The sequence below is a fragment of the Phyllostomus discolor genome, chromosome 3, assembly GCF_004126475.2.
Source record: "Phyllostomus discolor isolate MPI-MPIP mPhyDis1 chromosome 3, mPhyDis1.pri.v3, whole genome shotgun sequence".
Classification (NCBI taxonomy): Eukaryota; Metazoa; Chordata; class Mammalia; order Chiroptera; family Phyllostomidae; genus Phyllostomus; species Phyllostomus discolor.
In genome coordinates this window covers 158265187-158289250 of record NC_040905.2, presented here as the reverse complement: position 1 = coordinate 158289250, position 24064 = coordinate 158265187, and the positions used below count along the sequence as shown (strand labels likewise).

The 24064-nt window shown below is 37.1% G+C and overlaps 1 protein-coding gene and 1 pseudogene across 16 annotated transcripts in view; one reads left to right on the top strand and one right to left on the bottom strand.

Moving 5' to 3' along the window:
* Positions 1 to 24064, bottom strand: part of PTPRD (protein tyrosine phosphatase receptor type D) — a 1502332-nt gene that overhangs the window by 691420 nt on the left and 786848 nt on the right. The gene's annotated exons all lie outside the window — the stretch shown is intronic.
* On the top strand, positions 10056 to 11235 carry LOC114499558 (annotated as a pseudogene).

The following is a 24064-nucleotide window of genomic DNA, read 5'->3' as shown; positions in this document are numbered from 1 at the left end:
TATAGCATTGTTTATAAGAACCTCAAATTTGAAACATTGGTGTTTGTTAGTAGGTAAAGAGATAAATAAAATGTAATATATTCATACTGTGAAACAGTACTCTGCTTCAAGGCAATGAAGCAGATCTCAATATATGTTAATACTGACAGATATAAAACCATAATGTTGACTAAAACACTTGCAAAATGATAAATACAGCATACTACACTTTATATAAAATTAAAACACAGAGCAATATTGTATAATGGTGGATATATGTGTGTATATGAGTGTGCATATGTGTGAATGCATCCATAACACCTTGTAAGAACAGACAACAGCTTCATAGCAGTAGTTGCCTCACAGGTAGAGGGAGAGCAATAGAATGAAAACTGGAGTTCCAAGGGGATGTCAATGTTATTTGTGGTATTTATTTCCTCTATTTAAAAAGCAGAGAAGAGGAATATAAGAAAAGCTAAAAATTGTCATATTTTAAAACTCCAAATTGTGTTTATAAACATATCTCAAAATGAAATGAAACAAAATGAAATGAACTACACAGAAGGAGAGAGTGAGCCAAGAAGAAGATGGATGAAATGCTGGAAAAAGTTGAATTCAGGAGAGGGAAGGTATCCAGGCAGTGGGAACAGTCTGGGCAAGCACACAGAGGTGTGAAATAGGCTGTTATGTTTAGGGGACACATGATTCTCTATGGCAGTATGAAGTGTGAAGTTGGTAGGAAGTGGCAGGGGAAAATTTTTGAAAGGTAAACAGAGAGACTATGGAAGAGTTAAGGCACTTGGGTTTTATCTGTGGGTGTTGGGAAGCCTTTGGGGATCTTAAGGAGCAAAGTGATTATTAGCCATATATTGCTGGCAGATCACACAGATGGCTGCTGATAGATGGTTTTGAGGTTATAAGAGTTATATCAGGGTTTGCCAGAGAAATGGAACCAATAAAATGTGTATATTTATAGAGGAGGTTTATTTTAGGGAATTGACTTACAAAAGTATGGAGGCTGACAAGTCCAGATGTGCTGGATGCCTACTGAGGCTGGAAACCCAGAAAAGAGGACTTCTAATGCTATAGTTCAAGTCCAAAGGCCATCAGCCAGAGAAGAGCTAATAATGCAGTTCAAATTTGAGACCATCTATTGGCAGAATCTTTCTTGCCAGGGGAGGGTCTATTCAGACTTTCAACTGATTAGATAAGGCCCATCCACATAATAGGGGCAATATTCTTTACTCAAAGTCTACCGATGTGAATGTCGATTTTGCACAGAACACCCTCACAGAGACATCCAGAATATGTTTAGATCAAATATCTGGGAACTGTGACCAAGACAGATTAAAAAATACAGTTAATTATCACAAGACTGCAGGCAGGAAACTAATCAGAAAGAATAATTGCAATAATCCATGCTCCGAATTCAGAGCCTCAAAACATAGTAACCCCTTGGCTTGTGTGGCTCAGTTGGCTGGAACATTGTCCCATAACCCAAGGGTTGTGAGTTTAACTCCTGGTCAGGGCACATACATAGTTTGCAGGGTCAATCCCTGGTCCTCATGGTCCAGGTACATAAAGGATGCAATCAATCAATGTTTCTCACATCAATGTTTCTCTCTCTCCCTTCCTCTCTCCCTCCCTCTTTCTCTAAGGCAATGAAAAAATTTCCTTGATTGAAGATAAAATATAAGATTTAAAAAAAACAGTAAAAGTTGAGTACATGTGTTAATTTGCATTGACTTAATAGGTATTTTTATTTTCTTTCTTCAAATTGTTATTCAAGTATATTTGTCTCCATTTTCCTGTCACCACTTTCCCCCACCTCTGACCTTCACTCCTTCCCCTCTTTGGCTTTGTCCATGGGCCATTTACACATGTTCCTTGATGACCCTTTCTGTTCTTTCCGACATTATTGCCCTCCTTGCTCCCCTTCAGTTACTAGGTATTTTAAAATACCATCTGATGCCATACTGGGTGCTGTAGGCTTTAGAAAAAAAATCTGGCAAATTTGTTTAAAAAATCTGACACACCCAAATACATGCATATGTACACATGTGTAAACATGTACACATGTATACCATAAAAATTGGTGTGGCAGACTACACATTCTCAGTCACCGTGTGCTCCAAGCAGCATCATTTGCAGAATATTCTACAAGTTGTTTATTCTTCTCGGCATCTCCCTGTGCCATTTGTTTTGTGATCTGGTGAATAGTTTTGATTCGTAATGTCTGATGACATGTACCAGTGCTGGATGCCAACCCCCCAGAAAGAAAGACTAAATGTTGAGAGTATTTAGTGGAAATTAGTTGTTCTCTAGATCTATAGATTTCAATAGTTAGAACAATTTGCCAAGAAGATGGACTGACCATCTGTTAAATCCACCCTGTATTGACCAAAGAGAGCTAACTATTCAGGGAGTAACATCCATGTGAATGAGAGAAGATGGAAATGTGTTAATAAATTATGGGCGATCAGAAACATCACGTGTCTCATCATAAGAAATACAAAGATAAATTTAAGCTCCATCTTTGAGTGATGCTAAAGAGCTACAAAAGTATTTTGAGACACTTGTGCTGGACCCAGGAATTTAGATCCTGCGATAACCTGCATGACCAAAATGTCAATGTGAAGTAAGTGCTGATTACCTGCCGCATGCCCACTACCTGCCACGTACCGTTTCCTCAAGGGAATTGCTGGCATGGTCATTCTCAGAATTAATCCCCCAGTTCTTTCTCAATATGAATTATATCTTTCATGAGAAATTTATGCCAATGAACATTTTCGCTGCTTAAGAGGAGAGAGGCTTAAGGCATCCAAGGACTATATCACTTTTGTACTGGGCAGTAGAGCTCTCAAGGTTTTAGGTCGAATGAAGTTTAAGCTTATAAAACATTCAATGGCACTCAATCATCTCTACTACCACTGCCAAGTCTCCATGTTTTGGGCAAAACTATGCACTTCATTGAATTTCTTTCTTCATTATTAGTTATTTGATAATGCAAATCTATTTATTAAATCATGTTTATTATACCATCTATTTTTATATAAGAAGATTTATAGTAAGTATGTTGGAAATAAAAATAATATCAGGATGATGTTTCCTCTGACTACAATATCAACCTTTTGCATAGAGTTCTGTGTGCACTCACTCCACCATTTACTTAGTTGGTGATTTGGGGTAGATAACTCACACTCTCATGTCCTCAGCTTAACATTTGCTTTTGCTTCAGGAGGGATAGAGTAGTTGTAATGATTAAATGTTCATGGAAAGCTCTTCATAAACCTTAATGGGCTATACTATAAATACAGTTAGCTTTATGGATAGTAATCTGATTACAGAAAATAGAGGATCACATATTCTAATAAGTAAAGATGTTTTCTTCTCACTGTATCAATGTACAAATTAAAATGCATTCAAAAGATTATCCTGCCATAGGCTTAAAAGCAGTCTATTCTTCTAGGGACTGTCAATGTTGGCATTTTTATTCCCCCTCAGAATCAGAGTATAGCTGATCTGAAAGGGGCCTTGGAGAACATCCAGTTCAGTGCCCGCAATATCCTCCCTCTCCCACTTTACCATAATGTAAAATTTAATGTGAACATAAAATACAACTTTCTGGATGGTTTAAATGGATTTCACTTTGAACACTATATGTTAAAATATATTTAGATTCTACTAGGACACAAATGAAGCCTGAAATTTTAGATTCAAGAATAAGAATCAAACTTCCTAAGGGACTTTTTTTTTAAGTGAAGAATGAAAAGGATTAAAGTAGAAAGTAGTTTGGTGCCTCTGACATGTTACTGTAATAACGTCTGGTAAAGTGTGTCCATATAAAAGAGATATATGCCCACTATCAAATAACAGCAGGGAGGAGTGAGGGTGAATGAAACTGTGGAGAATGTGGAAAACATCAATGAATTCCTAATTCCTTGTTATCTATGAGCTGATTGGTCATAGCATAACTCCATTGTTTTTCCAGTGACACCACACCTGCTAATCTGAGTTGCTATTCCCCATAATTAGTTGAGGTATATGAAAAAAATGAAAAGTGCTTATAAGATTAGCCTAAGAAAGATGAGAGGCAACTAAGAGTATAAGTATTTTATAGAAAAATAAGCATAGGCTGAATAAACAGCTGTTATATCTCACATCTTCCTTTAATGTTGAATTTCCTAATATTTTCAAAGATTTCAATGCTCTATTATTTACAAAGACTATCCCAAAATGAAGCTATAAGAAAAGATATTAACAGGATTCCTTAAATACATATTATTTGCCTTATCATGATTAGAAAGAGAAATTTTGCAAAATAAATATTTAAATATCGAGAACACAATATAAAGGGGCAATGAAGGCTTGCACTCATGACTAGTTTTTAAGCAATATGTTTTATGATGGACTCAAAAAGTCACCCATCAACTGGGGGAAGCAAATTAGAATAAGGTAACATATGCAATGTTATGGTCCATGACCCATAAGAGGAGCAGTGATACTCTGTTTTGGTTCTAATTGGTATCAGTTTAAACTGGACTAGCCAAATCTCCTGGGGAGATAGCTCAGAAGATAACTTTTTTACAATATAATACTGTGGGCCAGAGAGTGTAAGGAGTGTTTCTCTAAGCAAGGGGAAAGAGAATCAAAGCTAGAGGAGTTGTGAAAGAAGAGGTTACAAGTAATGAATGACGGTGAGTTTAGCTTTGCAAAAAGAAGATTGCTTCCTCTGAAGATGGAGCAGAGAAGCAGGGAAGAGGAATGATATGCAACATGTTTACAGTGGAATTAAAGGTAAGTAGGTGCCCAAAACATTTTCACTTGTAGCAGAGAAGATTTGATAGAACTTAAGCTAAGGAACTTTAATCTTATTTGTAAAGGGTGGGCCTTATGGTTAGGGAGACGAAGAAATCTTGGTGGCCCTGGAGCGTTGAAACACATGGGAGCAGCGGCTGTAAGTCCTGTAACAAGGAGGATATGTGAGGACAGAAAAACAAGGGTGCCGGTGAGCTCTGAGGACCCAGTTGATGTTAGGAAGCATAGACACAGTTCGTTTTCACTAATCAGAGAGGAAAGCAATTATGCACCACAGGGAGCTCAGAGTAGACAGGCAGTCAACTGCAAGATCCTCGCTTGGTCAGTATTGAAATGATCCATAATCAGATTGAAGCCAGACAAGGAATGAGTGACTCCAGAGGAGGCCTCAGAGCTTATTAGAAGTTTGGCAAGAAATGAAAATTGTGAAAGGAGGCAGGATCAGACCCTGGGTACAGACAGAGAAGGGGGGCTGTAGCCACAGTAATTTAAGTTAAATAGCAATACTAAAAAGAAAAAAAAAGGCAGAAAATAACCCATGTACAAAGAAGAACACTCTATGAACACATTTGAAAAACTAGAAACAGGATGATAATAGAAATCCAATATATAAAATATTGTTAGTTGCAGCTCAAATCACTCTTGGAAGAAAATGTATGTCCTTAAATACCTTTATTACAAAAGAAAAAAAAAGGATGAAATGTAATGATACCAGAGGCAGGAAAAATATTAGCAAGGTAAACAAAAGTGTATGATGTGATTTTATACATACAAAGATAAAATATTAATCAGTAAATACATTTAGCAAGGTTCTTGAATATAAGGTAAATATACAAAAATCATTTATAGTTCTAAAAATAGAAAATAAAATAAAAACTTGTGAGAAACAGTGTTAAATTCATAAAAATAAATCCAATAAAAATAAATAGAACATTTATACATAAAGCATACAATATTTTGAGAAAAATTTAATACTTAAATAAAGGGGTAGACTATGTTTATGAATTGGAAAATTCAATATTATAAAATGTCAACTATCCTCAAGTTGTATTATAAATGTAGTGTAATCCCAATAAAATATACCTGTTTGTGTGTTTATTTGTCATATGTGCTATTGGAACTTGACAAGCTGACTTTAAAATTTACATGAAAATACAATGGGTTAAGAACAGTGAAAATATTCTTGAAGAAAAACAATGACAGAAGAACATTATCATATATCATAAGTTATTTTAAAACTACATGAACTAAAACTGACATCATTTTATAGGTAGAAAAATAATCAATGGAACATAATAATGGCCAATAAGAGACCCAGGCACACAGAGATACTTGACTTACAACAGAGCTGTGCAGCAGAGAAAGGAAGGTCTTCATAATAAATGAATTTTGGCCTCTACATCACAGCATAAGATAATCCTATCCAAAAAAATTAATGTCATAATGTTAAAGACAAAATAGGTCTAGAAAACAATATATGAGAATAATTTTACAATCTTGGACTGGAAAAAAATCAAAGACACAAAATACATAAAAATTATAGTGTAATATAGTACATAAAGGATACATAAAATACACAAATATACAAGAGTTTTAAATAAATGACATTTTTTAATAATATGAATTTCTGTTTCTCAAAAGTAGTTGAGAAAGTAAAAGGAAAGCTATAGACTTAGAGAGAATATTTTCAACACATATAACAAAGAGAATATACAGATCTCCTAGGAATCATTAAGACAAGATAGCTCTCTAATAGAAAAGGAGGGGACCAAGGCATTTGAGCATGAAATTAAAAGAGGCTATCCAAGTGGCCAATAAACATATGAAGAGGCACTCAATGTCATTACTGATATTGAGAGAAGTCACAAGGAAATACCATAGTCCACTCACTCTCGCTATAATGATGAAAATTAAAATCATTGACATTTCATATGTTACATATATTAGTGAGCATGTGGAACAATTGAAATGTCCATCAACAGTACAATGAGAAAACAAATCACAGAACAGCCCAACAATGAAGTTGTACTCAGCAATGAAAGTGAATAAATTACAGGGACTTGCAAATATGTGAAATCTCACATATGTTTAAAAAGAAGTGAAACACAAAAGAATGCATACATTTATTAAAATTCGTATATACATTTTATACAAAGTTCAAAATCAAGTATAACTCTGTTCTGTTAGAAGTTAGGAAAATAGATAATTTTAGGGAGGAGGATTATAACTGAAAGTGGACAAAAGAAAGTCTTTTAGGGTGGTGGCTATGTTCTCTGTCTTGATCAGAATGGTGACTACATAGGGTTTTCACTTCGCCAAAATTCCTTTACCTGTACATTTGTTCTGTGCACTTTTCTGTATGTGTGCTGCATTTCAACAAAAAAGTGAAAGAAAAAATGAACGTGAATGGAATATTTGACAGTATTTCTCCTAATTACAATATAATAAATTTCTGATGCAATTTCCCTCTTTGTGTGATGAACAACTTTTTCCAGACATGTATCTACCTTAGATTCTAGAACATTGTTTCAGAGAAACTGCAACCATGATGATGAGGGCTCAGGAGAACAACGTTGCATGTGTTACCATTATTCAGCTTCAGAGCAGTGACGCAGGCGCCTCCCTCCTTTTGCCCTTTGCCCCTGCATAGCTGGGCCTGCTCATGTTTGTAAAGCAGCCCGAGGCTGTGCATCAGTGGCTCAGATTAGTACTCAGTTTGTCTGCCCCTAAAATGTAGGTGGAAATGTGCAGAGCAGGACAGGAGGAAGCTCAGATCCATTAAAAATATTAATAAAAGTAGAGCACCAATTTATTAAATGAAAATCCTCTGCTCTGTTCACTGTAGCAAACAGCTGTTACTCTGTATCCTACTGAGGGCCTTGGGACCCAGTGACACTAGCAGGCCTGCCTCTGTGCACAGTTCTCTCAGCTGGTCAAATAAACAGCTCCTTTCTCTTCCTGTGGAGAAGCAGGATTGTTCCTAGTTGTCAAACTCAAATAATCCCCTTCAAACAGAATCCCTGGCAAGTTCAAAGAAAACATGCCAAACCTCACTGCTTTGGGGGATAATGGACACCAAGAATTGGCTGCAAGAGCAGGAATGGAAAGATGCCTTTGAACATGAAACATTAACAAGCCAAGCATTATTACAAATCTTTCTCCTGGAACCCATGACCTTTTCCCCCAAATTAACTGCAATCCCTGGTGCTCTAGTTCTCCCTTTTCTACCAGAATTTCATATTCTAATACTTGAAATTTGCATTTACTTAGTAGCATAAAATTTTACTTTTATTGTTTTTAAACTATGTAAATATATACAATGTAACCAAATCATTAGAGAAAGTAGGTAGGACTAGATGGCCAAACACACCTTGACCCTCATTCTAATATTAGAGGAGGTATAAAAAAATATTAAAAAGCTGATAATGCACAAATATTGCATGAACTCTGTCTAGTTAGTACATAACTATTGGCCATAAACAACCAATGTAGATAATTTATCTGTATCCTTTGTAACTGATAAAAGACATTTTCTTTTCAAGATTTGGAAAGATGTTTTTCAGTCCCTTGTCAGTTATTCCATTCTTTTCCTGTTTCCCATGAACCCCATCCCTACAGGAAAACTGACATTATCTATCTATCTATCTATCTATCTACCTATCTACCTATCTATCTATCATTTGATTCAGAAAACAAAGCCCATCATTTAACTGATTGAAAAGGCAGGACTGAATGTATGTTTTAGTGCATGAATAATATCAATAGTGAGCACAGCATAAATGATTCGAGATGACACGCTAGTGTGCAAATACCATACAATTGCTCCTACCCCTCATCTGATTCCTGTCTTTACCCACACTGAATTTCCTGACTTCATTTTAACAGGCACTACGCAGCTTATTTCCAAACCCCAGGCAGCTCCTAAACTTCAGAAATAATTGATTTCTACTTATCTCACAATAATGTTTTAAGAATAAATGTGATAACTTGCCAAAAAGCATTTGAGTTCATTAGAGAAAAGGTACCACATAGAGGAAATGTGACATCACAATGACTATGGGTTTCACATGGCATCCTGAGCCTTACATTTACCTCAGCAGGATGTCTCAGGCTTTTCTGTCAACAGAATGCCAGCCTTGGCCCATAGGACCCATGACAGAGAGGCACACCTGGATGAACATTTAACTAGGAGTCAGGAGCCCCCGATGTTTGTCAGGGCTCTTTTAATTAGCATTGGTAAATTTTTATAAAACCCTGTACCTCTCTGGGCATCAGGTATCCCATCTTTAAAACAACATAGAACTAGACACTACAGGAACTTGAGGGTTGGCTCCCACCTCTAGCCTTCTGTAAATCTATGATTCATTGTGATCTTTCACACTTAAGAAGGTTAAGAATTTTTTCTTGAAAGTAAATAACAGGATGATGGTATAGGAGTGAAGGTTCTACCTTCACTGAAATGCATACTCCCATCAAATAATTTCAATTTCTCTTTCATGGTGACTCAATATGAGAAGAGCCTTCCTTTATCCTATGCAAGCTGACTCTCGATTACTTGATCATATTGATTTCCTTCAAGCTCACTACATTCTGCATCCTTTTTTGCCTCAGTATTTTGAACAATTGTCTCCTCAAATAGAAAGTAGGCTCTCTTGTTTACGGCCGAGTCTTCTGTATCTAGGGCAAAGCCTAGCACATAGAAGGGCTCAAAAACACGTATTGGGTGAAAAGCTTAATGTAAACCAAAACCATTTAACCAAGTGTAGCGTAAGGCCAGATCTGTTTGAGAGAAAGATATTTAACAAACACTAGTATATGGAAGACTTTGTTTTCCTTATATATGCCAAGAGGAGAGATTATGTGCGGGAATTAGACCAATAAAAAGTATCAGGGAGTTTTCCCAGTCTAACTCACATTTGTCAGATCACTGGTTTAAGTATGATGAGATTTTGCAATAATTCAAGGAGAATAGTCCTGTTTTATATGACATGACATTAATTGAAGAGAAGCTTTTGTTAATCCTGGAGTAGTTACTTCTACTGACTGTGGCATGCTTTTAAAAAATATACAAGTGAGGTGCAAATTTTCACCAAAATTTACTGACTGCTTGAATTAGTTTCATTTTGTGCTAATTATATAACATAATATACAAATTGCTATATGTTACATTTTAGAAAAATAATTTGCATAAATGGGCTTAAAAGAAAATGTAAGGCTCTCTGCTCCCCTGTTCAACAGACAGACGCATTTTCCTGAGCAGTGGCAGCCTCAACCCTGAGACACAATGGCGAAGGTTAGAGTGAATGGATTTGGCCATATTGGGCACCTGGTCACCAGGGCTGCATTTTACTCTGGCAAAGTGGACGTTGTCCCCATTAATGACCCTTTCATTGACCTCAGCTACATGGTCTATGTGTTCCACTATGATTCTACTTATGGCAAGTTCAAAGGCACAGTTAAGGATGAGAACAGGAAGCTTGTTATCAATGGAAAGTCCATCTCCATCTTCCAGAAGCGAGATCCTGATAATACCAAATGGAGTGATGCTGGTGCTTAATACGCTGTAGAGCCCCCTGGTGTCTTTCCTGGCTTGGAGAAGGCTGGGGCTCGCTTGAAGAGTGGAGCCAAGAGAGTCATCATCTCTGCCCCTTCTGTGGATGCCCCATGTTTGTGATGGGTGTGAACCATGACAAGTATGACAATTCCATGAAGATTGTCAGCAATGCTTCCTGTACCACAAACTGCTTGCACCCCCAGACAAGGTCATCCATGACAACTTTGGCATTGTGGAAAGCTTCATGACTATGGTCCACACCATCACTGCCACCCAGAAGACCATGAATGGGCCCTCTGGGAAGCTGTGGTGTAATGGCTGAGGGGCTGCCCAGAACATCATCTCTGCTTCCACTGGCACTGCCAAGGCTGTGGGCAAGGTCATCCCTGAGCTGAATGGGAAGCTCACTGGCATGGCCTTCTGTGTCCCTACTCCCAATGCGTCAGTTGTGTATCTGACCTGCCACCTGGAGAAAGCTGCCAAATACAATGACATGAAGAAGGCAGTGAAGCAGGCATCAGAGGCCCCCTCAAGGGCATCCTGGGCTATACTGAGGACCAGGACATCTCTTGAGACTTTAACAGTGACACCCACTCCTCCACCTTCAATGCTGGGGCTGGCATTGCCCTCAATGGCCACCTTGTCAAGCTCATTTCCTGGTATGACAATGAATTTAGCTACAGCAACAAACAGGTGGTGGGCCTTGTGGTCCACATGGCCTCTAGAAAGTAGGAGCCCCCGGACCACCAGCCCCAGAGACAGGAAGAGAGACCCTCAGCTTCTGGGGAGTCCTTGCCCCAAATTGATCCCCAAACATACTGCAAGTCTCCTGACCTCCAGTTTCTATCCTAGACCCCCTGAAGAGGGAAGGGGCTAAGGAATCCCTGCCATGTCATGAACCATCAATAAAGTTCACTGCACCCCATCCCCCACAAAAAAAAATTTAAGGCATACAAAATGGCTTTTACAAGTATTCTTAGTATCTGTAACTTCAACAACATGAGGATTCTATTTGTTATTGCTATTTATTGCGCACATCTATTTTTAAAGATCCCAAGGTTAGCAGAATTAAAAATATGAATATCATCAGCACTGCTCCAGACCACTGGATCACAGAATAGCAATTTGTATATAGATCATCAGGAATTTTTAAAAAGGGAACCTGTGGTTATATTTTATGTAGTCAGAGAATTCACTGTTCCATGATGCCATTTCTCAGGTCATTCTTGTGAACTGATTGTCACACAATGATTCAATCAGTTGTTTGATTGATCTGATTCAGTTCATCCATGGCACTTGGACCAAACATTTCAAGGTCAGGTTATTTGTGTCTGACATTGATGGACATGTCATGCAACATCAAGGGATAAAGGAGTTCATTATATTCAAAAACTGACCCACACCAAATACATTTCCATTACTTTCCTTAAAGATAACTGGGACTGTCTGAACTAAATAATGTTAGCTCAATAATATCATTTGACAGCAGTGTCTGGTATGGAGTTATACAGTTCATGTGGCTAATACTCAAAGTATTGAAAATCATCATAGTGCTAATCCTTCATTGAAGAACTACAGTTTTGTGTTCCAAAGAGTGACCTGAATGTGGTATTTGGAAAAACTGTCTGACATCAAAATGAGCAGATAGCTTATGTAGCCAGACAACAAGCACAGAAGTATAATACAATGTTATCCAATTTCACATGTTTTAAAACAAATGTATATAACTGTGGAAGGGCCTTAGATCATCCTCTGAACAATCAGCCCCCAACATATTTATTTCTATGTGTCATAACATGTGCTAAAGCATTCATCCCACTAATATCCATTGAGTATTTCATACTATGAATCAGGGAATCTTCTAGGAGCTGGGGATATAGCATGATATAACTTATACAAAAAATCTCTTTCCTGTTGGAGCTGAAATTCTACTGGGCAGAGGTAGATAATAAAGGTATTAAAATTAATTAAATAGTATTTTAACAAGTGATAGTGCTATGGAAACAAATAAGGATAGGGTGGTTGAGAGTGCCTTGGGGTTGGAAGATGCCATTTTAAATAGAGAGATCAGGGAAGACCTTGCTGAAAAGTGACAATGCAAGAGATTAAAAAAGCCCCATTGGAAGGGAGCTCTACACCAGTGGGAAACAGTTTCCATGCAGATTGAATAGTAAGTGCACAAATAGGAAGCTGGGCTCTACCTGACACGTTTGAGGAACAGTGAGGAAGTCAGTGTGGCTGAAGAACAGCAGAACAGGGAACTAGGGGGAAGTCATATAGTCAATTGTGTAGGACTTTGTAGACCATCACAAAGACTTAGTCTTTTACGAAGGTGATGTGGCACTAATGGGTGGTTATGAGCAGAAGTGACACTTCTAAAGTGAGTGACAACATCAGAGTTACAGTTTAACAGACTTACTCATCTCACCATGAGTAAAAATGGTTTCAGGGTAGGATGGAGGAGACATGTTCAGTTAGGATCATAATGTTGGTGGTTTCAACCAGAGTTTTAAACCATGAACTGCTCATCTGATAGCCACACTGTCTCTTCCTTGAAATCATGCCTGAATGGCTCTGGGAGGTTTCAAGAGTTTTTCTAGTAGTTCTCACTAGTGAAGTCTATTTATTCCATTGTGTAATATAATTTATAAATGTAGTTCATTTAACCTTATTATACCTAAGTTTTCTTATTTGTTAAGTGAGGTTAGAAATAGTGCCTAATCCATTGTTTAAAATATGCATGTATTTATGAGAAGCTAATTATGTTAATTAATTAAAACAATACCGGATTAACATCAAAAGAGACACATAGATCAATGGAATAGAATAAAATACCCATAAATAAACCTACACATATATAGTCGATTAATTTGTGACAAAGGAGACAAAAATATACAATGGGGAAAAAATGTTCTTCCAATAAATTGGTGAGGGATAAACTAGACAGCCACATACTAAAGAATGAAACTTGATCACTGTCTTACACCATATACAAAAACAAACTCAAAATGGATTAATGACTAGAATGTAAATACTGAAACCATAAAACCCATAGAAGAAAACATAGGTGATAAGTTCCTTGAAGAAGGCGTTGGCAATGACTTCTTGAATCTGACAGCAAAAGCAAGAGAAACAGAAACAAATATAAGTGAAACTATATTATACTAAAAAGCTACTTCACAGCAAGGAAAACATTAACAAAATGAAAAGGCACCAACTTAATGAAAGAAAATATTTGCAAATCATATATCTGATAAGGGGCTAATATCCAAAATATATAAATAACTCATAACTTAATAGCAACAAACAAACAAACAGACAAACAAACAAAAATCTGATTAAAAACTTGGCACAGGGTCTGTGGACATTTTTCCAAAGAAGACATACAGACGTCCAAGAGGTACATGAAGAGGTGCTCGACATCACTAATCATTAGAGAAATGCAGACCAAAACCACAATGAGATGTCACCTCACACCTGTTAGAATGGCTATTATCAAAAAGAGGAGAAATAAGCATTGGCAGGAAGGTGAAGAAAAGGAAACTCTTATGCACTGTTGGTGGGGATGTAAACTGATAATGCCACTACACAAAACAATATAGAAGTTCCTCAAAGGTCTTTGGGAGTAGAATGAGCTAATTTGGAATAAGAGAAGAGTGGTTAATTTTATGAAGTAAAATTGAAATGGGAGAAATGTTTCATTTTAAAATTGTATGAATGGAATGTAATTATGAGAAACTCAAAGCAAGAACAGTTATTATGATGCTACCTTGTTAAATTACATCCCTGGCTTGTTGGCCTCTTACTGAGGACTTCAAGCCAGCAAAGTTATTACCTCTCTTATTAAATGACAATTATTTAGTTTCATGTAGTGATTAATGTAGCACCTGACTCAGCTCCTAAATGACCGCCCTGAAATGAGTTTATGAAGGTAGTGCTAGAATGTGAAGACGAAAGAAGTGTGCACATCTCTTAACTTAATATAAAATGCTCAGGTAGTCTCTGCACCTGATTCTGGCAGCGTTGGAAGACAAGGTATATAAAAATGAGTTCACTTGAGCAATGCCAGAATCAATCACCTAGCTATTGTGCAATGTCAGTGTAAGAATCAACTGTTGCTTATTATTTCACCATTGAAGAAAAAGAATGCCTAAATTAAAAAGAAAAAAAGAAAAAGCCTTCTCCCAATTGTCTGCTGGAAAATACAGTTTAAAGTAAATCAACACTTTATTGTAAAATGTATCCCCACTGATTCTTCCATAGACAAGGTCCTTGAGGAATCAGTCATCTATTTGAAGTAGCATCAGAGCTTAGGAGCTGAGCTGAGCTGCGTAACTCTCAGCTTTTTATTTATTCACAAGGAAATCTTGACTTAAATCAGCTAGACTCTACCTTGGCTTCACTTCATTATCTAGGTTTACACAGGGGGTTAGAGAGACAATATATGCAATTCAAAGGGGCCACCTTAAATCAAGGTGATTTTCCTAAGGCAAGTTTTACATAAGGGGTTTGCACTTCTACAAGAAATAATGTTATTGTCCCCTCATTGCTTAATGGAGGTATGGGAACATTCTTGTGATAAATTATTACGTATCTCCATTCTCATTTTTCTTTGAGAATGTATCAGTATCTGTATTGATCCAAATGATTCAAAAATATCAAGGTAGCTTTAGTGAAGTTCTGAAGGTACTCTTGTGCAAGTTGAAAGTTGAAGGTAAATTCCTCTTTATGTTGAATATTATGTTTAAAAAGAAGACAAAACCTACTCTATGTAGTTTTTCTTAGTAATCTTATACAGTAACCTTTTAAAAAATATTTTTATTATATAGTAATCTTTAAAAAATAAAAGAAATTGAAGTTTTGTACTTAAACTTGGGAATTTCAGCTGTAAGAACAAATTGTCTGCTCTTGCTCCCGGAAGGAAGTCTCAGTTGATCCCACAGTCATTGCATTTTGGCATTCTACGGAATCTTCAAAAATTGTTTAGGTCAAGACTTGTATTTATCTTTATTTTGTAGTGACACACTTAATGTGCTAAACAACCCATCCAGTTTGACCAGATATTACGTCAGAGTTAAGGCTGTAAGTCAGGGCACCTTAGTGAGGCTTCTTGTTTCCTTCCTCCTATAGCACCACCTCTAGAGAGATTGGTAAAACACATTTCATCTTTTCTATGGGGTCAGATCCTATGGCGGCTCTCTGGCTCTTCCTTATAGTTCCTCATGTCTTATGTTCATGCCCCATAAAGTCCTCCACTCTTGAGTATAAACAAGACACATAACATGCTTCTAGTAGATAGAATATGGCAAAGGTGAAGGAATATTGTAGATATGAAATTTAGGTTTTAAATCATTTAATTTGAGTGACTCAAAAGGCAGATTATCTGAAGGCCTGCCTTAATCAGACAAAAACATACAAAATAATGTAAAATTATGCCCAAGAAAGTGAAGAAACACTATAGGAAAATACTAATTTTATTGTAGATATAGCTTGCTATTGTACCACATGATGTTTAAAGTGCTTCGAGTAGATTCTTTACAACTCTCAGAAGGATATAATATTATTTTATTACCCCCTTTTTTGAAATTGGTAAAATAAAGTACAGATGGGGTTAGGTGACTTCCTACTGTTATGTAGCTCCTGACAGTAGAGTTGGCATTAGTCTCCTGCAGTCTGCTTCCAGAAATTCCCACTTAATCACAGAGCTCTGTGCCTTTTTGGATTAAGTGTTCGTGTAGTATGTTAAGTGCTTGTGTTCATGTATTATGTATTATGTATTGAGTGCTTCAAAAAATAAAGTATTTCCATTGACATACATTGCTGGGAGTTAACATCAATGTGTACGGTATGAAGAAATTTTCAAGGACTACAATGAACAGTACTCAAGAGTGTTATTTTTAAGCAGAGGCAGTGTTCAGTTTTGTTCCTAACAACAGCAGAGTAAGTGTACCCCACCCGACACACCTATAACGGGATGTGGGCAAGGTTTTCCAGTAGGACACTTGATGGAAGAGAAAGAGTATCACAGCTGAAGAACTGTTTTTCTACATCTCTCACCAAAAGGACCATTCAAAAGGATCTCTATATCTCAAAACATCAACATTGTATTTTCTCTAAAGCGTATGTATTTCTTAGCCACTATCTTACACATTTTTAAAGACATTTCTATAGGGTGGATGATACGTTTAACCAACCATTTCCAGCACATCAAAAAGAGGATAATTTTTTCTCTGAAAATATTATTATTATCATTATCATTTTTTGTATGGGAGACCCCGCTCCCTTTTTATCTCAAGCCTCCTTAGAGAACAAAACTTATTTAGAAGGAAGTGGTGGTATATCCCATTGTTTTCCTTCTCCAGGTGAGTCAGTGCTTAATATCTTTAAAATAATACTCCCAGAAATACAAAGGAAAAGTTTAATGGTAGGGTTATTATGAAGAAAGTTATTGGGAGGATATACCATCTCCTAAAAGTTACTGTAGGTATTAAGAGAGTAGGTTCCTTGCCCAATTTCTTGCCTACTTTATAGCCCATTATTCAGTGTTCACCAGGTCATGTTCTGATAGTTCTTATTTTAAATCTTTCCAATTGTAATTAAAAATTGTTTTATCTGCTTATTTTTATAAAAATTTTAATTGTTGTTTAAGTACAGTTTTCTGCCTTTTACCCCCATCCCAGCCCACACCCTCAGCCCTCCCCACCTCCTTCCCATTTTCATCCCCCACTTGTTTTTGTCCATGTGTCCTTTATACTTGTTCCTGCAAACCCTTCCCCCTTTCCCCTGAAATTCCCTCCCCTCTCCCCTCTGGTCACTGTCAGCCTGTTCTCAATTTCAGTGTCTTTGGTTATATTTTGCTTGTTTCTTTGTTTTATTGATTAGATTCCTGTTAAAGGTGGGATCATATGGTATTTGTCCCTCACCACCTGGCTTATTTCACTTAGCATAATGCTTTCCAGTTCCATCCATGCTGTTGCAAAGGGTAGGAGCTCCTTCTTTCTGCTGCATAAAATTCCATTGTGTAAATGTACCACAGTTTTTTGATCCATTCATTTAGTGATGGGCACTTACATTTCTTCTAGCACTTGGCTATTATAAAATGTGCTGCTATGAACATTGGGGTGCATAGGTTCTTTTGGATGGGTGTTTCTCGGTTCTTAGGATATAATCCTAGCAGTGGAATTACTGGGTCAGAAGGCAGGTCTGTTTTTAGTTTTCTGAGAAAAATTCCATACTGTTTTCCATAGTGGTTGTACCAGTTTGCAATCCCACCAACAGTGCACTAGGGTTCCCTTTTCTCCACAACCTCTCCAACACTTGTTTGTTGCTTTGTTTATGATGGCCATTCTGACTGGTGTGAAGTGGTATGTCATTGTGGTTTTAATTTGCATCTCTCTGACAGCTAGCAACACTGAACATCTTTTCATGTGTCTCTCGATCCTTTGTATGTCCTCCATGGAGAAGCATCTGTTCAAGTCTTTTGCCCATTTTTTAATTGGGTTGCTTTTTTCCTTAGAGTGGAGTTGTGCAAGTTCTTTATATATTTTGGAGATTAAACCCTTGTCTGAGGTATCATTGGCAAATATGTTTTCCCATATGGTTGGTTCTCTTTTTATTTTAATACTGATTTCTTTAGCTGCTCAGAAGGTTTTTATTTTGATGACATCCCATTTGTTTATGCTTTCCTTTATGTCCCTTGCTCTAGGGTACATATCAATAAAAATGTTGCTGCATGAAATATCTGAGGTTTTCCTGCCTATGTTCTCCTCTAGGACTTTAATGGTGTCACAACTTATATTTAAATCTTTTATCCACCTTCAATTCATTTTTGTGTACGGTGTAAGTTGGTGCTTGAGTTTCATTTTTTTTGCATGTAGCTGTCCAGCTCTCCCAACACTTTTGTTAAAGAGGCTATTTTCACTCCGTTTTATGTTGCTACCTCCTTTGTTGAATATTAATTGACTCTAGAGACTTGCGTTTATTTCTGGGCTCTCTGTTCTGTTCCATTGGTCTATGTGCCTGTTTTTATGCTAGTACCAGGCTGTTTTGATTACAGTAGCCTTGTAATACCATTTGGTATCAGGTATTGTGATCCCTCCTGCTTTGCTCTTCTTTCTCAAAATTGCAGCAACTATTTGGGGTTGTTTATGGTTCCATATAAATTTTTGAAGTGTCTGTGAAATATGCCATTGGTACTGAAAATATTATTTTTTAAAGCTTTTCTCATTTCTACTGCATAAACACAAAACATAGATATTGATTAAAGTGTGTAATTTACTAATTTTGTAGTTATTTAATTAGAAAACAAAAATTTTGTGGCTGTTCATAGCTTGAGAAATCTATTCTTAGTGATTTTTTGGTCAACACTTAGTTTAAAGGGAATTTCTCCTATGATAATGGTGTTGTGCTGATCAAGACAGAAGAAAATGGAAGTATGTACATATTATTTATCTTTTAAATTATTTTACAACCACATAAATATTCTATTCTTGCCATTCTGTGCAAATGTTTTGTAATGATAATGTTTTATGTCTCAGAGAAAATTTTAGTGTCAGGCAAGGTAAAAATGTAGGGTGCTAATTCTTGCTTCAAGGCATGCACCATGCTTGTGTAAGCTTTGATCAGTACTAATGGACACTTCTTACTTTTGACCCTTAGGTTGGAAATAACAGCTTGTTGTTATTTTCCAGGAAGAATAAAATTTGTTCTAAACACTTTAGAAGTCTTGGGGCTTTTTTCTCCTTATAAATAGACAAACAAATGGCCACATTAGCACTTGCATTTCAGTGTGAGCCGAGGACATTTTTAAAATGTCACAACTCAGGGTTAACACACTCATTTTTGACATTTGGCCTTCAGATTTTTCTCCTTAATTGTCTGTTTGCTGCCTCATTGCCATAAACAGGAATTTAAGGTCAAATGCATCTGTTTTCCTCATTGCCATAAGATACAAAATCCAAAAGTTTTAAATATTTCATATATTGTGGGCAAGGAGACTTTCCCAATTTCTACACTAGTTTAAACTTGAAGACAGGAGGTCTTCTGCTCAGAACTGCCCCCAGCAAGGATTGTCAGTTAGTTGATTCCAATCTCAGGCTGCTCACTTTTTAGCAGATTCTGGTGAGTTTGTTTTTCTAGATCAGTAGAAACAGTTTGGGGCAGTCTTACAAGAGCAAATACAAATGCAGCCGGCACGTGGTAATGTGCTGTTATGTAAGAGATCAAATACATTGTCAAGGTGATAATGTTAAAGGTTAGCAGACTGTCATAATTGGGACTTACAGTTTCTTTTAAAATCAGGATCACTTCCAGAATGACACTGACTGAACTAAAAAATGACCTCCATACACGATGTCCACTTAAGAGGTGTAAAAAATATTCTGCATCTAGGAGCATGGAGCATTAAACTTGTTGCTGGCTTATACCATCCATTGAGAATAATTATATGATGGTGGTTTTAACATAGAAATGTTCAGTTTAGTCCAGAATTCATGCTGTTTATTACCCATACAACAAACCTATATTGATAATATTTTAATAAATACAATGCTGGGCTCATTATTAGGGAAACAAAGAAAAAAGTTGCTCCTCTGAAAAAATCAAGGAGCTGAAAGACTGACTCCTGTCTCACATGCTACCCTTTGTATGTAATTTGGTTTTTGCTTCCCCACTAGGTTATTAAAACTTTATAGACCATTATAAGGTCCAAAATGCATACTAAATCCTTAGCTGCTTTTCCAAGGGCATCCCATATTGAAGGCACAGTTCTATCCTCTTCCCTTACCCCCAGCTATGAAATGTGGTTTTAGACTTTTCTTAGAAAATGTAAGTGGCCAAATTCTGGACTCCACCCCCTTGGTCACAGCTGAAGTGACTAAGGCTGGGCCCCTATCCCAAGGCTGGAAATTTGTAAGCTGAATAACAGCATCTGGTGTGGCTTTGAGCAAAAGCTTTGTCCTATTATAGACAGAAATGACTGGTTAGGTCAGTGACAGACTTTCTCTGGGGAAGTTAAACCAGTGAAACAAAAAGCAGACCGTAGCCAACAGAAGCAAAGAAAGGTACAGAGGAAAGATGGTATGTAGGGACCATGAGGCAGCTGAAGCTCTGAATAAACAGCTACAATAATGCCTAAAAGAGAAATAATGAAATGCTGTCACTGTGGCTGAAGTGACAGACAGAGACAATGACAGCTCATTTGTTTAAAAAATTGTATCAGAGCAAATTTCTGGAAAAGCAAAAACCCTGGACTTGCATGATCTCTGAGCAGACTGTGCAGCTGCTCCTGGACCTCACTTCTCCAGTGCAATCTTCTAACAAACATCTGTTATTAAAGGTGTGTGTCGTGAGTCCCTGCTCCTTTCAACTGAAAGAAGCTAAAATATTTCATGGCTACAGATGTGCAAAATATCTATGAGGGGCTCTAACGAGTTACCAAAGCAGAGTTTATGTCCTGGACCATGAAAAGTTTGTAGTATCATAGTCAGAAATATAATGTGCATTAAGGAGAAGATAAATCACAAAATATAAACATATAGACATGCATATGACCCATGCTTAATCATTTCACAATGATTTATAGATAAATCCAAGTGAGCATAGCTGTGATAGGTTCCAGAAAGGAGTCACTTTAACCCTGCATGCCCAGGAGGGAATGTCTTGATGTAGAGAAATGTGTGTGGCATTTCAAAGAGGAGGAACTCAGACACAGGACTGACATACAGAAAATTGTAAATGTTTTCAAAGAATATATGAGAGAATTTTAATTAAGTGGCAGCTGAGTTGCTGATATCATACTACCTTTATACTGTCAAATATATAATCACATATATAATGCCATTTAATCCTTATGAAAACTATGGAAAGTAAATATTCTAAACTATAAAATTAAAAAAAAAAACAGTTGAGGCTGACTAAGGGAGTTTGTAGTGACTTCTCCAAAGTCAAGTTTGAAATTAAAAATCATTACTTCCTGTCTCTAAAACCCACAACATTTTATTTTACCAATATGCTTGCTCTTTACTCAACACAGACATCTGATGTCACTCTTCCCCTGAACCTTCCAGAAAGAAAATTCCAACTAAATTTTAAGTGTTGTCAAGGTGGACTGTTTCCACTTAATATTGGGTCTGGGCATGCAGTAGGTGGTCAAAAAATGCCTGTTGAACAACTGCTTTAAAAGAGCTTTATTTCACAAACATTATCACAGATTACCCCAAATCAGCCTTGGCTATCCAAATGCAGCTTTGCTTGGCTTACTGCTGTTGCAACAAACCAAAGGTTTTCTTCCTTTTTTTTATTGTATTGTTTTTTTCATTATCATTTGGTCCCCTTAAACTCACTTCCCCCTCACAATCACCACACTGTTGTTCGTGTCCATGAGTGCTTTTTCCTTTTTGCTTGATCCCTCCATCTCCCTCCCCCCACCCCCTTCCCTTAGCTGTCATCCTGCTCTCTATGAGTCTGTCTCTATTTTGTTTGTTAGTTCAGTTTGGTCAATTAGATTCGACATAAATAAAATCATACAGTATTTGTCTTTCTTTGACTGGCTTATTTTACCATATTGTTTACTGGCTTATTTTGCCATAATGTTCTCCAGGTCCATCCATGACGTTGTAAAGGGTAAAATTTTCTTCTTTTTTACGGCCAAGTAGAATCCCACTGTGTAAATGTCCATAGCTGTTTATCCACTCATCTACTGATGGACACTTGGGTTGCTTCCATATCTTGGTGATTATAAATAACACTGCAACGAACATAGGGATGCCTAAGTTTTTTGAATTAGCATTTTGGGTCCCTTTGGATATATTACCAGAAGTGGAATCACTGGGTCAAAAGACAGATCTGTTTTCAATTGTTTGAATATCTCCGTGCTGCTTTCCACAGTAGCTGCACCAATCTACATTCCCACCAACAGTGCAGAATGGTTCCCTGCCCCACCCACCGCTACCAGCACTTGTTGTTTGTTGATTTATTGATGACAGCTGTTCTGATAGCTACAAGGTGAGGTGAAAACTCACTTACAACTTAAGTCTGAGGGCTCCAGAGACCATGTCTCTATTTGAAACCTGACTGCCACTTCATAGCTGTGATGATGATGTAATGCAAGTTACTGAACATTTTTAGTCTCAGTTTCCTCAAATGTAATGAGTTAATAATAGATAATATGTTAGGCATAAATATTAAATGAGTTAAGATTATGAAGTATTTATAACAGTATCAGAAAAATGATAATCACTCAATAAATGTGAGCTATTTTGAAGAAGCCTCAGGGTTTTCATTCAATATTACTCCTATTTTTGTCCTCTAGTAAAACACAAGCTTTTCTCACCTTGTTTGTGACTTATGAGAAAAGATGTCACAACCTTGTAATGTGGCTGTATTCCTGGGAGGGGGGATTTTGTGGGGAGGAATATCCCTGTCTTGAAAGGTCTGACACAAGTTAATACAATGGGGGACCCAAAAACCTCACAATTATCTTCTGGAGGGCAAGTCCCTTGTAGAACTGGCCTCCCCTACCAGGTGAGGGTTCTGGGAACCTATCTGTATCAGTGTACCAGCTGGTATTGTTGCGAGAGGCTGCATTTGGTTTCAGTGAATCTTTTTGGAAGACTCTCTCAACATGTTTACCCATTTCCTGATGGGTGAATTACGAGCACACCTGCTCACTGTGCTGAGTGGTCAGCAGTTTTTAACCAAAAATGGCATGACCCCCATTCCCCACCCTCCCACTTCACCTGATTTCACCCCAAGCAACTTTTTCTTTGTTTGTTTCCCCAGATGAAAAAGTCCTCAAAGGGAAACATTTTGCTGAAGTGGATGATGTGAAACCAAAAACAACAGAAGCACTAAAAGGCATCAATATTAACATTTAAAAAAATTGATGCCTTTTATGTTGAGCAGTGGGAAAAAATGTTTCAATAGGTGTATTGCATCAAATGGAGGGTACTTTGATGGTGACTAAAGTTTAAACATGTAAGATTAAATATACAACTTTTCATAAATAATTTCTGTGTTTTTGGGGTCCCTCTTTGTAAATATCATACTTTTGAAAAGAGGCCTTTTACTTCTGGTCAAAAGGCAGTGTAGGCAGACATGACTCACCTCTTTACACAACCACATCAAAACTACAACTAAAATATAAAACAACTATCACTCAGAACCATCAGAAATCAAATTGAATGGTAATCTAACAACTACAGAATTTAAAGAAACCACATACATTCAGACTGGTAGGAGGGGTGCAGATGGGGAATGGTCTGCTCCCTCACCCCCATGTGGTGGATAGTAATTCTGGAGGGATATCTCAGGAGTCCCAGCTCCACACCAGACCCACCCCCCTGGCCCAGGGTTCCAGAGCCAGGAGGGTAAGTCCTCCAAACTTCTCTTTTAAATTTTGTGAGGCATGTAGTCTGTGTTGCAAGTTACTCAACTATGCTCTTATACTGTAAAAACATTCACAGGACCATAGGTAAGCAAATGAGTGTGGCTGTGTTCCAATAAAACTTTACTGATAAAAACAGGTAGTGGTCCAGATTTGGCTCAAGAGCTACACTTTTCTGACTTCTATTACAGATGTGATGGGCATAGTTAATTAGTATGCAGCAAAGGCAAATACTTCCCAGATGTACCTTAAATGTTGCTGTTTCATCAGGGCCAGACAGTTTAAACTTTATGACTAAAGTTTTTCATTTATGAGTTGGAATAAACCCT